Here is a 17,255-nt window from a genome sequence, read left to right as displayed (position 1 = left end):
GAGGAGCCGCGCTTGGAGAACAAGGAGCCCGCTAACCAAGAAGTCTTAGCAAAGAACAAAAATAAACCCTCACCAGTCATTTCTTGCAAATACTGCTCCCAGGGGATGGGGAGGGGGGGTAAAAAATTGTACTCCAAGATGTACACGCAGGAGCTGCCTACGCCGCTGCGTGGGAAGGGGTTTAATAGGGAGCCGAGAAAGAGCCTGTGCGTAGGAGGAGAAAAGAGCAGATGTTAGCAGTGCCTTTTTGTTTTCCTGGATGGCATGGCAGGCAGGGAAGATGGAAAGAAAAGCTCCCCTTCTGCAGAAATAGAAGCTGAAGACGGGTAAGGCTTTTTCCACTTGTCCAGGCTGGGCTCAGAGGTGGTTGCAGCATCCATGAGATGAGGACCGGGGGCTCCCTGCCAGCACCACGCACTGACCATCCTGGAGCACCGCGAACAGAAAGTGCCTTGTTGTGAGACACCAGACTTGGAAATGTGCTTATGGAGGCTGGAACAGGTCCCCTTCCTCCTCCCCCAGGGACTCTGGAGCTGGAGACGGTCACAGGCTGTCAGAGGCATCTCCCATCAGGAACCCGCTGCCAGGTTGCTGAATATACCAACAGTTCCAGTTCCACTACAAAAACTTTAGTGACTTTCCAAAGAACCATCTCTCTCCCCAAAATAGCCCTGTGGGATGCAAGTACATGTAATGTGATGTGTAACACTCCAAGCAAGGGAGGGCTGGGTAATTCACCGCATCAGACATGCACATTCTGTTCCCACCCATGTTATTGCATTTAATATCTTGAATTTTATGCCAGGCTGTTTGATAATCTCCAATGCAAATTCCAGGTGAATAATGCCTGGTGAGCTACTGGACACATACAAACCCTGCTCCTCCTGTGAGCAGACAGGCTCCTTCTCAGGAGAAAGGACTTGCAGGTAAGACACAAAGTGCAAAATTAAGCCAGAAGAGGAGCGAACTGTGCCTATGGGTGCACAGGACAGGAGGTTAGGAGGACTAACCACAAATGTCTGGACTTACCACAAATACCCTCTGTTACTTGGTTTGCACTGTCATCGCTTTCAGAAGCCCTGAAGTTAACCTCTGGCACTGCACTGCACAGAAGATGCCTGCTTGGAAGATTTTTGACTCAAATACTTCACGGAATTTGTTTTTCTGTAACTCAAAGAGGGGCTCGGACTGCATAGATCCTTCAGCAGTGCCTGAGCTCTGTGTGCAGAGGCCATTTCAGTGTCCAACTACTGCCCTGGATGTGTTTTTATATAGTTTTGTTCACTGGCAGAGACTGCACAGACTGCTCACCCCATCGCCCCACCTGAGCAGGGCACAGAGACAGGGGCCCTTTAAACCCTGTATGAATGAGGCTCTCATAAATTCCACATTTGAGAAACTCTGACTGTATCCTTTGGTCATAAAAAGAAATTAAAGCTGCATATAACATTCAGTACCCTGTAATCCTGCTGCACAGCCTTGTGCCTGCATAAATCAGCCTCTCATGAATATTGCACTGTACCTGCAACTGCCTGACCCGGGGGTTTAAAAAGGATAAATCAAAGGGAAACAAAGCGGCAGTCACAGAAAGGCTTCACAAACAGCACCTGCTTTCTGAGAGCCTGAAAGGCACCAAAAGCAATCTGAGAAGTGCACAGATTTCAGGGACCCAATCAAAGCTGTTAAAGGAGGAGAGGGCAGATATTTTTCCTCCTCTCTTGCCACAGTAAAGCAAGCCTTGGAATACACAGCAAATCCTCTGGCAGGAGTTTTGTGGTCATGGAGAGGGACAAGCTGTGCAACACCCCAAGTGTGGTGAGGAACAAGGAAGAAAAGCTATTTTATAAACCTTGGAGGAGGACCTGAGCTTCAACAGTGCTTTTCTACCAGAAATAACTCACAAAAACTTAGGATTTCCAATTCTGTCTTGGTTAAATATAATGATCCACTCCATGTATTTTTTTTAATTCAAAAACTTAAAATAAGAAAAAGTCTATCTTGTCCAGCTCCAAAAACAGAGAGCAGGAATAGCTTTTATTAACAGCTTCCTCAGAGACCTAGAAAACACATCACAGTGCTCAGGGGGAGTTTTTTGTTGCAGAAATTGTCAGTAATGGGCAAGAAAAAAATTCAGCCAAGACATCCCCCTCTGTCCTCTCCACCTTTCCCAGTTTATTTACAGCCCAGCAGGTCATTCCTCACAGAATTTGTGCATGGGAACAGCACTGTGGCAGGAAAGGGACAGGAAAAAACACAGTGTGAATCCACTTTCTCTGAATGGATCAGAGACCATGGGCCAAGATTGTCACTCCCTGGCCATTAACTTGCTTTGCAACCTTTGCCAAGTTAAGCACTCTACCTCAGTTTCCCCACCTGGGAATAGTAAAGTTTTGTATTTCAAACTCTGTGGTGTCCACCAAGCACCTTATGAGAAGCCACCTGAGCTTTGACCTGTAGAATTTCACACAGAGGTTTGCACAGATTTGCTGTCTGCCACCTTCCCTCCCAACTCTGGATTTTTTCTTTCACAGCAGCACCCCCCTTTCAGCTCCTCAGTGCTACTCGTGTCAGCCAGAAACACAACACACCTTGTGCTTCCCGTTCCTGTGTTTCAAAATCCTGCATCTTAAGACATTAAGCAAAGGTTTGTACTGCAGCCAACAAACACTGTTAAAGGGTATTGAAAGCTTCTTCCATTGCCATAATTGAGTGAAGAGAAAACAGATTCCACTGCTGTCATAGCACATCAAAATAATTAGTTCAGCTATAAATAGCTCAGCTTACTCACTTTTTTCTGTTCCTCTTTTTTAAGGTCAAGGCTGCAGCCAAAAGCAATAGCAGCACATCCCAGAGGAGCATCCCTCTCTTCTGCTTGGATTCGGGCAAAACAGCGAGACGAGGAGTGCATCTGTAATCAGTGATTCCAGGGCCACACAATTACCTCATAATTAGAGAAATAATTATTCCCATTTAGGTAGGAAGGGGGGGGGGGGGGGGGGAAGAATGTTAGCAAGCCCACATATATGCAAATTTACCTTAGCCTAATTAATGAGCATCTTCAGACCAATTTTAGCTAAACTGCCTTTGTTTTCGTTGGATGATGCTTCTGTATCGACTTAGCTTATTCTTTAATCACTTCTACATTAAGTAGAGCTTCTACCTGAGAAAAGCCAATGGAACAAGCTTTGACACCAAGGTATTTTCTTCACCTTAATTAAGGGCTTTCAAACCCCACCTTGTGCGAGCCCTGCTCTTGCATTTGCTGCAGCTGACCCTGTCCCATCTGCCCCTTGTTAGAGGTGATAACTTGAGTATTCAGGCTCTCTGAATGGCACTAGATCAAGATACTATAAAGATCAGTAAGAATAAGCAGTTGTAGCAACACTGATCCCAGGACAGACCCTTTCACTCTGCTCCTGGATGTGTGTAATAGACACTACTTTAGAAAAATGTGCATTGCTTGACCCAATCAGCAGCCACACCATGTTCCTTCACATTTCCTGCTGGATTAGCTTTGCCATCATTTCAGAATTGTCACCATGTTCCAGCAATTAACATCCACAGTATACAACAAATCAAATCCACACTAGATGAATATATTTTATAGTTGCATTAATTAGAAGAGGTCTCTGAATTTCTGTGAGAATGCTCTAACAGAGCTGTTTGTGTGAGGTTATTGTTATTCCCAGGGAAAATTCCCCTGGTGCTTGAGGACGCACTTAGGTATTAAACTGCTTTGGGGTGATGTTTATTTTTTGCAAGTCCCAGCCTCAGTTCCAGACCATGACCTGCACAATGGTATATTTAGATCCATCTCTAGCCACTGCATGAAACCTAAAACATTCCTTTTCTTCCTTCCTAGCTTCCCAACTCTTTGCAACATCATCAGTCACAGAAGCCTCCCTCCCTGTGCTTGCTCAGGGCCATGCAAGTGGGGACTGGAGTCTCTCTCCACTGTTCAAAGCAAAAGAAGATTTTCTGCAATTGTTGAGTTTTCACTGAGCCAGTGGGAGTTAAACATCTGGCTTGAAAAATGTATTTGCACTCAGGCAGGTCTGGCAGGTCTTCAAGTGGATCCTGACCTACTCGTAGATATTTTTTCCTGCCTAGTCTCACATGCAACCATATTTTCCAGGTGCACTTATCTACCTGTCACAAACAATGATGTATAACCCTGAAGAAAGCAAAGCAGGTGATTACCTTTCCCCAGTCAAGTGCAGTGGAAAGGTCAGATTTAATATGAAGCTGAGGGGCGATGAAATGACACAGAAAATGTACAAAAATAGAGAGTAGCCACGCTGGGAGGGAAGTGTGGGGTCTGCTGGTCCCCGTGGGACAGCCAGCACCACAGGCACCCCATTCATCCCCACACAGGCTCTTCATTGCTCCCTGGTCTTTGATTTGGGACTTGGCTCCACTATCATGGAAGATACATTTTGGGGAATATGTGAATTAGGCAGGTGAATCATTTCCATCTGCATGGCCTTCAGCCCCCTGTGGTGGCTGCACAGAGCCACTGACAGCCAGCACCCGCCGGCTCCCTGGGTCCCCCCAAAGGAATTGGATTGTTCCAGGCTTTTATGATGGAAAATATATTTTTCCTCAGTCCTACCCTTCCAATGGCTGGGGAGCTGCCACGTGTTGTATACACAGTCCTGTAGTTACTTATTTTAATCTTGGCAGTGTCTTTGAGCATTGCTGGACTCCTACAAAATCAGCACCTAAATGGAAATAAATGCACAATGCTGCAGCTCCCTGCATTCAGAGGAATTCAGTGTAGTCCCTTCCCATGCCCTAAATGCAACTGGGTGTTTCACAACCTCTGTATCTAAATTAGGTTTTTCCATGCACATTTTTTTTCTCTGAGTCCTGCCTAAAACCCAGAGCAAATTCCAAGGAGAAATTCTGACCACTCACTAGGGCTTGAGCCCCACATCCAAAGCAGTTAGGCTGAAGATCCAAGATCAGCTGCAGGAAACAGAAGCTCCTTTTAAAATAGTTTCACAGTTGAAAACAAGCTCCTGCTTTTACTCTCCCACGTAATTTTGAGTTCAGGATTCAAAGCCCCTTTCTGCACCCAGGTCCATGCAAACCCATGTGGATGGATGAATGCCTTGAAGGTTATGGGTAAGACCTCAAACCTGGAAGTGGTTATTCTCAAAGCTGAGAAAGGAAAATTCCTGAAGGTCTCCATGATAAGTTGATAAGAAATAATGGAGAATTGTTTCATTTAAACACAAAGAACAATTCAGCCATAGCATGACTCGTGATTGAGACATTGTGGAAGTTATCAGATGAATGTCTGCATGCTAAATCTTTTTAGTTATTGAAGAGAAATGTAACAATATATTGTCCATGATGAAGCCTGGGCTTCCTGGAAGGGTACCCTGCCTTGCTGCTGCTTCGTGTTCCCCATGTCTGCCTCTGCCTTTCAAATGAGTGCCGTGAATCACAGTCTAATAGCAATGTTACAAAGAACTACTTCTTTCCTAGGAAGTCAGATCAATCCCACTTAAAAGTGAACTCTGTGAATGTGCCAAATATTTAGAGCATAAATCTCAAACCCAGGAGTGGGCTGCTTCCTTTATCTGCAGATCCTGGGCATGATCCAGATACCAGCACTCCCAGCATCTCCTGCAGGCCCACGGTGTGAGCTCATGAGGGCAATTAAGAAAAACTCTACATAGAATCAAAAATATATTCAGAAAACCCAACCAACAGCTGATTCTGGTGAGCTAAAAATCAGTATATCATCTAAACTAGTCACCTAGACCTTTCCTACTGGAAGTTTGCTTTCTCACAGGGCCCCTTTGAGCCACCCCATCTGAAATGCAGCACCACCGACTGAAGAGCTGGTTTCAAACCTCTTTAAGACCCGTATGAAGAGTGTATGCCCTGCAGCAAGTTTGGCAGTCAGCACTTTAAAAAATAAACTCAGCTCCAGAATGATCATTTGCATAGTGCATGGTGACTAAAATTAGCCTGCCTCGACTCCATCGCGGGAGGAAGTCTGAGTTGCCACTGCAGTTTCAGGATTCTTGGCTTTCAGAGAAGTTCGTAGCATCCGAGGAACACAGACGTGTCTTCTGTGCAGCCCTGCTCCTCTTGGCTGGCACTGCTCTCCCAAACTGCATCTCAAAGCTGTCGTGCAGCACCAGCAAAAGCCTCCTTCTTCCTCACATGGGAAACCAGAATGTGCTGAAACCTGTGAAAGCCTTATTTTCAGTATGAAATTGTTTGGGAGACGGATTAGGAAGGAGAGAATGCACTGCAGGTCACAAATGGTCTGCCCTGGGTGTAGGAAGGGTAAACCTTCTTGAGAGTTAATGCCCACATGAGACAGAGGTTTCTCAAAGCAGAGGTGTGCTGGAAGGTGCTCTGCAGAAGACATGCACCATGTAAAGTTGGGTTAGGTCTGGTGGTTTAACCTTCATTAGCTGCTGGATGAAGGTGAGATCCCCAACCTGATTCTCAGCCACTGCCCCACAACATAATTGTAAGAGCTTTTGTTCCTCTGCCATAATTTAATATTGTGATTTGGCCAGCCAGAAAGCTCACATGCTCCCTCGGTCTCATTTAATTCTGCAGATGAACAGATGTCCATAGGAGGTCATGCTAGTCCACCATGGATGTCCCTGTTGAACTTAAATTATTCAAAAAGTCAGTCATCAGCTAAGAGCTAAGCTGTTGGGGCTTTTTTGTGTTCTTTTTTTTAATTTTCATTTCAGCTTGAGATGTGGCTGTAGCTTCTCTCCCCAAGATGCATAAATAATTAATGCAGTTATGAAGTGGGATCACTCAGGACCTGTGTAAAGAGTGCTGCTGGCTCAGATCCCCCTCTCACCTACTGAACAAACCTAGCTCAGCTCCCATCCTTCATCTACCCTCCACCCAGGTCAGGCCTTGAGCCCTCAGGCCACATTTCACAGGGTTTTGGTTCCTCTGTCACTGCAAGGTCCCAGATACCTTTGAATCCAAGATCACAGCTACCAGAGGCTTGTAGCTTAATATTTCTATTAAATTTGTACAAAATAATTTGTAGTGACAATCCAGTTAAGTACTGGTTTTTAGATTTTATATGAATGCAAGCCAGCAACTAATTTCATTTTCTGCTGTGTTGTAGGATTGAAATGTAATGATTCACCCTTAAAAATACATTTTAAATGATGTAGTTACTACTCTGACTATAGTATATACCTTATGGAGGGGGCCCAGAGTAAAAGCTCAGTGATGTGCAGAGTCCTGGCTGGATGCAATTAGGAACAGAGCAGCCCCATGACATGAAATCTGATGATACATTGAACTTCTGACCTATAGGAGAAATCCGATCGTCACCACCCAGCTTCTTCTTCATTTCAGCTCTGTTCAGGAAAACAAAAGTCTTCATTCAGCATTCAATTTTCTCCACCCTTCACCACTGGAATTTTTATATGAGCTGAATTAAATATGCCAGACTTTGAAGGTAAATGTCCTAAGTGGCTCAGTGATATCCATGGTGTCTGTTTCTTTAGCTATTGTCATTAAGCCTCATTCTGTTCTGATGAGGCCCTACAGGAAAACGAGGTGCTGCTGTGTACAGCTTCACTGTGGTTTAAGCAGAATAAAATACAGACTGTAGTACTACTGAGGTTTTGCCTACTTTAGCCACATTCTCTGCTCTGAAGCTACTAAGTATTAACCCTGAAGTCCTTATTCAGGATTCCCAATATCCAAGGCAAAGTTTGAGCCAGGCACAGGCTCAAATTTAATTTACCCAGAGTTTAATTACCAGGCAGAGGTGGTGAGTTGGGGTGGAAGCGCCCAATAACCCGCGGGGTGTCACCGCCATGGGGCCGACACCTCGGCAGTGTGGTGTGCAGATAATTAGGCCCTAAAAGACATGGCACCATGGCTGGATGGAGGCCAGCTCAGCAGTCCTGCTTATCTGAGCTCCTGCTCAGTTTCAGGCATGTTGCTCTTTGCTCATCCACGGCTGAGCTCCCTGGGACCCGGGCGTGCGTAAGAGGACAAGGGCTCTACCCACCCCTGCTCTGATAAGCTAAAAACAGATTGAAGGTCTAAGTCGACTACACTTGAGCATGTGATAAAATTCTTTGCTAAACTGGGGCCTAAGTCAGTGTGCTCTTAGGGTGGAACTCAAATAGCTGCTCTTGGAGGAGGAAGAACAGGCACATAAACGGAGCCAAAGGTTCTCCTGGGGTGATGGGCTGGGGTGAGCAGCAAGAGCCCGAGCAAATGGGGAAATGGCCTGATGCAAGAGGAGGAAGGACTGTGTGACTGGCTGTGTGGCTATGGCTTGGGAGGAGGAATTTCCTTGTGGGAATGTTGCCAGGAGGGTGAGGAAATCGCTTGCTTTTCTGAGCTGAAGCAACTAATGAAGGAGGGGTGAGAACAAAGGTTCTGTGCTGTGGGTGGTGTTACTGAGACACAGCAGGAGTGGTGATTTGGGTTGTGGGCTCCAAAATAGCACACTGGCTTCAGACCTTGAAAACTCTGAAAGGTTAGAGTTATAGACCTCTTCTCCCATAAATATCTGTGGTAACCATTCAGGAGGTCTAGAGCAATGGCTTGTGTAGTCGAGGATAAAAATAACCCAGGTCTAAGATACCAGCCCCAGTTTTTATCCAAAGTTCTGGAGACCAAGCGTTAGCTGAGTCCCTGGAGCTCCTCATCACACCAAGCTGCTACTGCTGGACTGCCTGTTCTCTCTCTTTGTGCTTCCTTTGGGGCTTTTGGGCCACCTCACAGTTCCTCGTTTTAAAAAAGTACTGAAACTTTTTCACCATGAAATAGGGGAGAGCTTCTGTCCTTCTGAAAGAATTTGTGGAAAAGGCATGGAAGGATTAGAAAGAAATTATACCAGCTTTTGTCTCTTTTGGAAAATAAGTAAATTGCAATCTGAGTAGAGGGGACCACAACTTCCGAGGAAAACACTTCAATACATCAGGAACTACACTCTGAAACTGCTAGTGCAAGAACCTATCTTCCCCACTCACAAAGACACTTCAGCTAAGGCCAAAAAATCTGTGAAAGACAGAACCAACCAACCTCCCAAAAATGCATTCCCCGCTAAGGGGGGTTTTGGGCACCATGCTGGCTGACAAGAGGCTCGGAGCTGTGCAGAAAAGCTGTTTCTGGAGATATTCCTACTACACCAAGGGAAAGAAGATTTCACGCCTGAAGGATCTCCTTGATTACATCTCCATTTCGTAGGCACCATCTACAACTAGTTAGAACCTAAAAATGGAAATTTCTTCTGCTCAGAAGAGACAGCAGCCTCTTTTCTCTTCTTATATCAGAAAAAAAAAATGTTTTGAACTGACTCTTCTAGATAAATAGCACTTAGAAGTAAGTGTAGTGCTCATGATGAATCTCATGTAGGGATTCGCAGTCACTTTTCATGACACAGATCACAAATTAATTAAGAAAATCTTGTCTCTTGGAAACTCTTCTATTCACAGTCGCATCAAATCACTGTAGCAGTAACTTGCATGGAAAAATAACAATTAGGGATATTTTTATTTTTAGCTGTCTTAATGAAATATAGCAGATGGAAATAAAGAGGAGAAGCCCGTCCTATGTGACTAGCCATCTGTCTGGGGATCAGCAACAAGTGTTTCATGGATCACAGCTAGAAAATTAGTGGGTAATTAACGTCAGTCTTCAAGCTACCTTACAATTCTTCACACTCATTATTCTATTCTATAGAATGGCTTTCAAATGCCACCCAGAGCTTACCCAGCTGTGAGAGATGTGCTCCTAGCACCACCCCTGGCTTTAGAGCACTAAACTTCGGGCTGAGCACCAGCAGTTCCCTCCCATTCTGCCCTCCCTCTCACACAAAGCTGTCAGTGATCACACAGAATCCACTCTCCCGACTACCGTGATCCCAAGGACTACTCCAGTCAATCTAAATTTGCCTTTAAGATGTTCCAATCCCACCCTCGGTTCTCCAGCACACCAAGCACTGGGATTTGCACTGGGCATGCCATGGAAACCAGGTTACCAACTTTACCAAGGGGTAAAGAGCTATTATCCAAAACCAGTTTCTTGTGTTGGGTTTATTTCTGGCATGCGGCTTTTCCGAGTCCGTTGAGTAGCTGCTCTGGAATCTCGCTCTCCAAACCCGCTCCAATGACTTCCACGCACTGCTCTGCTGGAGGAAGCCTGCCTTGTTTAATGACATCCTAAACAGACACACAATCCTGAGCACTGCTAAAGGTCAGGCAGCCCAAACTTTTGGAGATGAGATACTTGCTCAGTGCTGTCATCGTTAAACCCTCTCAGTTCCCACACATGCTGTATTACGTCTCTGGGTTGTTCTCCCCTTCCTTTTTGGGAACATCAATGCCTTCACACAAGAAAGGTTTTGTATTTCACCATTACAGAGTAGTGCTTATTCTTCTTTGGTAAGAGGATATTGTTATCAGGCTGTTTTATCTTTGTTTATTACCTCCATTCCTCCAGCTGCTACAATTCGCTTGATACTGGTTTGGTTATTTTTATGCTTTGATTTAAGAACAGTGTGCTCCAAGGTTGCACTTAAAGAAATGCCCAAGGAGCAGAGCCAAGGGAGTCATCAGCTTATTTACTGGACTGAGCTGAGCCCTACACAATGCCTTAGCAAATAACCTCTCTTCCTGGAAATTCACAGATAACTGTTAAACTCTACTGTATAGCATAAACATAATTAATCTTCACAAAACCCCGGGCATGCAACATCTGAATGTGACATAGCAGGGGGAAATTTTGTTATTCTTCATACAGGGAAAGTGGCCCCACTGACAGAGCTTAAATCTAGGGAATCCTCTTTGTAGACCTGCTCGGGTTTTGGCTGTGTCTATTACTTTTATGGCTCTTTTTTCGCCCCTTCTGAATGAGTAAGCAATCACAGTTTGCTGACAAATGCCAAATATTTGCAAACATGTTTCAGTCTGTCCTTTCCAAGCTTGAAGGTAGATTTACAAGTCATGGAAATGTTCCCTCCACTCTGCATCGATGCTTTCATTCTCCCTCCTCCTTCCAGCCCACCTCACAACAGATGAAGGAATCTGGGCTGGGATGGGATTAGGATGTCAGTAGAGGGATGCTGCCAATCAGCCCCTCCCTTCCCACTTTCCTCTGAAAAAGGAGAAACCTCACCTGTAAGGAAATCGTCTGATTTGCCCCCCAGCTGATCCCACCCAGGCTCATCCACTGAGGTGTAAATTATCAGAGCAGATGCGGGGGCTGGGTGTGTGCTGCCTTTCCAGGTGAGCCATCCCTCTGGAGCCCTGTCCCTGTGGGATGATGGGGCTCACCCTCATGTGCTCCTGGCAAGTGGGACATGTGTGTGGGGTGGTTTTCTTTGATAGAGTTGATCTGCCTAAAAAATGGGGATTGTAGAGCTTCCCCTCTCCATAAAGACACCGCGAGGATGATCCAATTAACACACAGAGGGTTGCTAGAGAACTGCAAAGGGAGAGCTTATGAGATGTAAAGTGCCATTTGGTTTTTAATGAAAAAAGGATAAAGAGATGATCTTAAAAACAAACACAGAATCAGTGTCATGTGCCTTCTGCTCATCCTTTGCTGTGGCCTAGTTTCTGTTTCAGTTGCCTGTGCACATCTGGGCATGCACATCTGGAGAAGAGATGGAGCTGCTTCTGCTTTTTTTACTGCCTGGAAACTGAACAGACTCAAGAGCGAGTGTGTGCAGAGGTGCTGCTGCCCAGAGAAGGGTGATCCCCACTTTCACTCCTTTGCTGCACTCTTGGCTACACTCTGAGAACATGTACAGCCAGAAGATTGACCTCCCTGGTATTTTATACCCAAATTAAGGTAGGTGGCTCCAGATGCCTCCCCCATTTCTTCTTCTAAAGTTTTGAGCAATCAGAAAGTTCCCCAGAGACCAAGACAAAGGGAATTTCTTCATAAGCTTTACCTAAGCCAAATTCCCCAACAGTGAACCCAAAAGTCATTTTGGAAAAGCTCTTGGCTCTTTGCTGTGGTTTCTGTTTCAACCCCAGGAACAAGGCTGAGCCTTTTGCAAGGCAGGCAGCTCCCTCTTGCCAAGAGGGCTCCAACAAGGAGGCCAAGCTCAGACCTGGCCACAGACCCTGTCCATGTGCTGGGGTTGGCCACACCAGGACAAAAGCCTGAATCCACTGGTTTGAAGCTATTTGGGAGTTTGGGCACAAACTTGGGGCCCAGTGGTGTGCATATCCCCAGTTTTCCTCCCAAGGACCACTAGAATCCTTTGCCAGGTCTTACTCTACCTTCTTTTTTCCACCCATTCTGGCCTGTTGTCAACATTTGTAGCAGCAGCCAGAGAACACAGAGCTCATTTCAAAATCCCCCTCTGCCCTCATGGCTGAATTAACCTTCCAGCTATCCAGGAACTGGTAACCAAATCTGGTGTCTCCAGGGGCTCAATGACACGGGACACAACCATCCTCCCTCTCCCCACTGCCATCCCACACAGAGAAACCCAGGCCTCTCCAGGACGTATTTAACCAGCAGCTCTGTCTCCCTGTAGGGATAGGGCTGGGATTTTTCAAATGACACCACTGGGAATTGGTTGCTCAATTCCAATTGTGTTTCAGGGGATTTGGCAAGTAACTCGCAGCCTTTTTTAAGGCTCTCTCACAGAACAGCAATGGAGATGAATTTGCAGGTTGTCCACAGAGGCAGGTTGCTGAGGTTCATTATAGCACCAGTTAAATGTTATTTATCTCATTCATCATCTCATTCTAGTTACTCATTTCCCCTAGAAACCCAAAGAGTTGGACACATGAGATGGCTGGACAAGGTTCTTCTTTCAACTGTCGTTCTCTGTTTAGGAATAATACCTAGAAATATCTTTTCCTGCAGAGTCATAACCCTCCAGCCAGGGCAAACAACTGCTTATTACAGGAGCTCAGATCCAAAGTTTACCACCATTCATGGGGGGCTGGATCCAAGGTTTTGGTTTGGCTGATGATAAAGAAAACCAAGCAAAGCTGAGTAAACCCAGATCTGAACCACTCGCAGTGTCTGTGGCCAGGAACTGGGCTGCTTCCAGCTTATCTTCACCGAAGCCCATGGCCTGAGCTGCAAAATCAATTCTGGAGCACCAGAAGGGCTTGGGTAAAAATACATTGCTGTTACTCACACTAAATAAATACACGATGTAAGACCTGCTGTGGTGAAGAAAGCTGCACCTGAGTGGTGACATCTGAATTGCTGCGCTGCACCCTCTGGATTTGCGCCCTGGGTTTGCCGAGGGGCTGTTCCCATGGGGAGGCAGCCAGCACCATTCCTGCCTCCTTGGAAAGCTGCGAGCGTTTCCCGAGCTGTGACACGGCCCGGAGGGCTCCGGCCCCTGCTCGAGGGGACAAACAGCGCAGCTGCCCGGGGCGCCCAGAGAGGCGGGAGGGATGCGGGCGGCTCGTTCGTGCCATTTGATCCCAGGAATCCCAGCCGAGGCACCGGCAAGCCCCGGCAGGATCGCTCGGCGGGCTGTAAAGGGCAGGGAAAGGCGCTCGGATGCAGGAGGTGACCCGGCGCCTCGGCGGGATGCTCCCGCAGTGACAGCACAGCTGATCCCCCTCCCAAACCAAATCCTCTCCCTGATCCCTCATCTCGCGGCTCGACACAAACACAAACTGCCCTTTGCAGCTGAAGGAAAAGGGCAACCAGATTTCTTGTCTCTGTCGACCTCATCCTGACCGTTCCAGCGCTGGGAGTTCAAGATCCCCGGTATTTTTTGAAGCCTGAAGGCTGCTGAAGTACAAGTGCTTCCCTGCCTTTGCCTTTTAATGGTAATGGTTGAGGACTGTTTTCGTTGCAGTAATGGTAAGAAACTATGAAAGAAAAAATAAAAGCCAACCCCCAGATTTTTACTCACAAATGGAAGGAGGCAGATATAGAAAAGTGACTGCAAGCCCTCGCACAGGTAAAATTACAGAGCAGAAAACTCCATCCTACTCTTCAGCTCTGAAAGTCTCTTCTCCAGTAAAATGTACCTCCTGAGCTGGGGTGTTTCCCAAATGAAAGCAAGTTTCAGAGCCATGGTTTTGGATGCCATTCCAGTGGTCACATGCATGAATGCTCTTCTGAACCTCTGCCTCCCTAAGTACCCCTCAGCTAAATACCTGGCAGCTACTGGAGCTGACAGCACTGGGGATCCTTATGGAACAGATCCTTCATAACACCTTTGAAAATAAAAATATAAGCAAGCCAGTTCCTGCTGGTGTTGGTTTTACCTGCCCTTGCCAAAACATCACCCTCAGTTTCCGAATTTGCTGCGTTCTTTCTTAGGACCAGAATGATCACTAGGCTTACTGGGCTGGAGAATCAGGAAGTCCAGGCTCTTATCCCTCTTCTTCAGTATTTAGGAATTTTACTCCATGGTCTGTTTTAGCCACACATTAAAAAAAAGAGGTGGCACATGAAAAAGGGAGTAAAAGCAATGTCCTTATCCAAATACCCTGTGCCTAGTGAGGCACCAGGCGTGCCGTGTGCTCTGCTGGCTGTTTGGGGTTTGGCTGCTGTTTTTCTGGAGTTGGGGCACGCAGTGGGTGCCCTCAGTCACTCACCCCATCCCGGGTGACAGGCTTGTGCAGCAGTGCCTGCTGTCTGTCAGGACATGAGCATCTTGATCTTACTCATGGCTCAAAAATAGCCAACCTGCTTTATTTTCACATCTGCTTCATCAGCGCGGGGTTTGGTTCTGTCTCAAAAGGGAAAGAAGTGTTATGGAGGGAATAATCCAGGAGAAACTTGCTGCTGCTTCCAGCCACAGCTCAGGCAAGGCCCATCATGAACATAACCCTTTCCTCCTCGTTTTTTTCCCAGCCCATGAGCCCAAGTTGAAGCTGTGTTTCCAGCCTAGAGGAGCAACGTGGAGACAGTGCTCTCTGCAGCAGAGCTCCAGATCATCTCACCCACCCGTTTGAGCCAGGTTTTCTTACAGAGGTTGCACGTTCAGAAGCACAGGGACATTGTTACTGGCAATCCTCAAAGCACCCTGCCCAGAGGGCCTGGTGAACCTCCTCATACTGGCTGAATGCACACAGGAAGACCTTGCTACTGCCACCCAAATTAGTGAGGGGGGAAGGCAGTGTGTGTATTAAAGAATACTTAGCAGTCCAAGGGATTGATTGCCCCATTAATTAATTGTCCTGTTCATGTAAGGGAAAGAAAAAAGGAAAGGTGGAGAAGAAGGAGCTTTCTAAAAGCTTAAATTTGGGGCCCATCCCTTTGCTGAGCAGCTGGGCCTCCCACACTGTCTGGTGTGAAGTGAATCTCTCACACGGGCACCCTGTGTGCTCAGAGCCCCCACTATCCACAGGCAGATACGTGCGTGTGTGCTACACACCACCAGCCCACGAGTTCCAGCTAATTAGCAGAAATACCCTGCTATTACATTTGATCAGCCTGTCAGTCAGGGAGAATTCCATGGTCCTGCCTGATATTCATCCCAGGACTGCAGCCACCCGCTGACTGCTACTAAAATCTGAGTCCATAAATGCCCGTGGAAGCATCCAGTTGGTAACACCTCACACCAAAGCCCTGGGCTTGGGCTCAGCCCTGGCTGCAGCAGAAACCAGCAGCAGGGGAGCTACAGCAGAAAAACAGCACTAAATAACCCCAATCTTAGCACCAAGGTTGATACAAGAAGCCATAAAAACCTGCGACAATAAAAAAGAAAAAATGCATGGCAAAACCAAATTCCAGACACTGACATGAAGGGGATTGGTCTGGAAGAGACTGCCTAAAATTCCCTCTCCTGAAGGCTGTCACATGTCCTGTCCTAGCAGGATTACGGCTTGCACACACCAGCACACGTCAGCTTGTATTCATAGCCCTAAAATGTTCCTGTCAGTTGTACACTCCACAAATGCCAGCAAGATCCGAGATGCTGCTTCCCCCTGCCCCTGCCCACCCCTGTTGTTGTTGCATCTGCCTGTTCCATCCATCATCACCCCATCCCCAGCTCCACCTCAGCATATGTTGCTGGAGGAGAAATATAATTAAGTTCAGACGATTCACTTTGAGGTAACCAGCTGTCTTGCACCACCTTGGATGTGTTTCCCACACCTCAATTAGCAGAGGGAAAGTGGCAGCACTGATGGCAGAGGTCTGGAAGCCCCTGCTTGACTGCAGACCAGACAGGACTCAGGCTGACACAGGAAAGCATCCTCTCCAGGAACACATCCTGCAAAGGCTCTTGGAGCGCTGCAATGGATTGGGAGAGGACTCAGTTCCTGGTGCTCTTCACCTGCTCACATCCTGATTGCCTGTACACAGGACTAAGATGTGACTTCCCTTCGTTACGCTTCAGGGCTGCAGGCTTGGTTTAGTATGGTCAGATGAGTGTGTTTACATGTTCCTACACCAAATCCAGGTTGTGAGCCAGTGCTGTCACTTCTGGATGCTGGCTGGGAGACGTGGTGGTGGCAGTGACACCTGTACTGGGGCAATGCAGGCACAGGAGCTGCACACACTAAGTCAGGATTAGCTGAGTGCCTACAACACAGACATCCACCAAGACCCCATGACAATGGCATTTCCAGACTGTTGCTTTACAGGAAATGCCTTGTTATTCCATAAAATAACAGGACAGAGCACCCCAGCCTGTCAGTCAGGGACCAGACTCATGGCCCAGCAGTTCACACAGAGGAGCAGGGCTGGTTTAGCTCTCTTCAAAACCCCTTTGCTCCTCTGCTAAAAGCTTAAATCCCTCTGATGGCCTTCAGGTGAACTCCTGGCCTGCAGAGAGGGAAGGGATTGCACAGAGGGGATGGAGTGATGCTGGTAAACCAGCGGGAAGCAGCTGGGAGAAGCAGCACTGATGGGAGGAAGCCAGACACTGTCGGGGTCGTTGCCCCAGGGGAGGATTTCCCTATGGATGCCCGTGCTGTGTGCCCGCTCTCCAGGGAACTGGGCAGGGCTATTTCTGTCCCCCTGTCAGCAGCCAGGAGCCCCGGGATGTTCCTCTCCCAGCCCTGCTGTTGCCCCCAGGGCCAGGTTTCCTCCCTCTGTCCCATCCAGCTCGCTGGGTCCCTGCCAGAGGCCCTGGTGCCAAGGCAGGGGTGACACAACTCCCATCTCCCTTATGGAGCTGAGAGGGACAGGGGATGGACTCAGAGTTATCTGACTTGTGCCCTTGTCACCCTGCTTCTCCCCCCCTCTGGATGATCCCATGCTGGGAGGACCACGTTGGTGTGGGATGTGCAGCAGGGATGTGTCTTCCCTTGCTGGGACCTCACCAGCTCACACCTCAGTGCTGC

The 17,255-nt window shown here is 47.3% G+C and overlaps 1 long non-coding RNA gene across 1 annotated transcript; it reads left to right on the top strand.

The window, feature by feature from the left end:
* The first annotated feature begins 1,501 nt into the window (after window positions 1-1,501).
* On the top strand, window positions 1,502-14,183 carry LOC108444842. The gene is made up of 3 exons (XR_001859541.1): window positions 1,502-2,974; window positions 3,863-11,820; window positions 12,853-14,183. It is a non-coding gene; the product is annotated as an uncharacterized LOC108444842 (long non-coding RNA).
* The last annotated feature ends 3,072 nt before the right edge of the window (window positions 14,184-17,255 follow it).

The sequence above is a fragment of the Corvus brachyrhynchos genome, unplaced genomic scaffold (genome assembly GCF_000691975.1).
Source record: "Corvus brachyrhynchos isolate BGI_N302 unplaced genomic scaffold, ASM69197v1 scaffold522, whole genome shotgun sequence".
NCBI lineage: Eukaryota > Metazoa > Chordata > Aves > Passeriformes > Corvidae > Corvus > Corvus brachyrhynchos.
The sequence above is the reverse complement of the archived record's forward strand: the minus strand, read 5'-3'. Positions and strand labels throughout refer to the sequence as shown.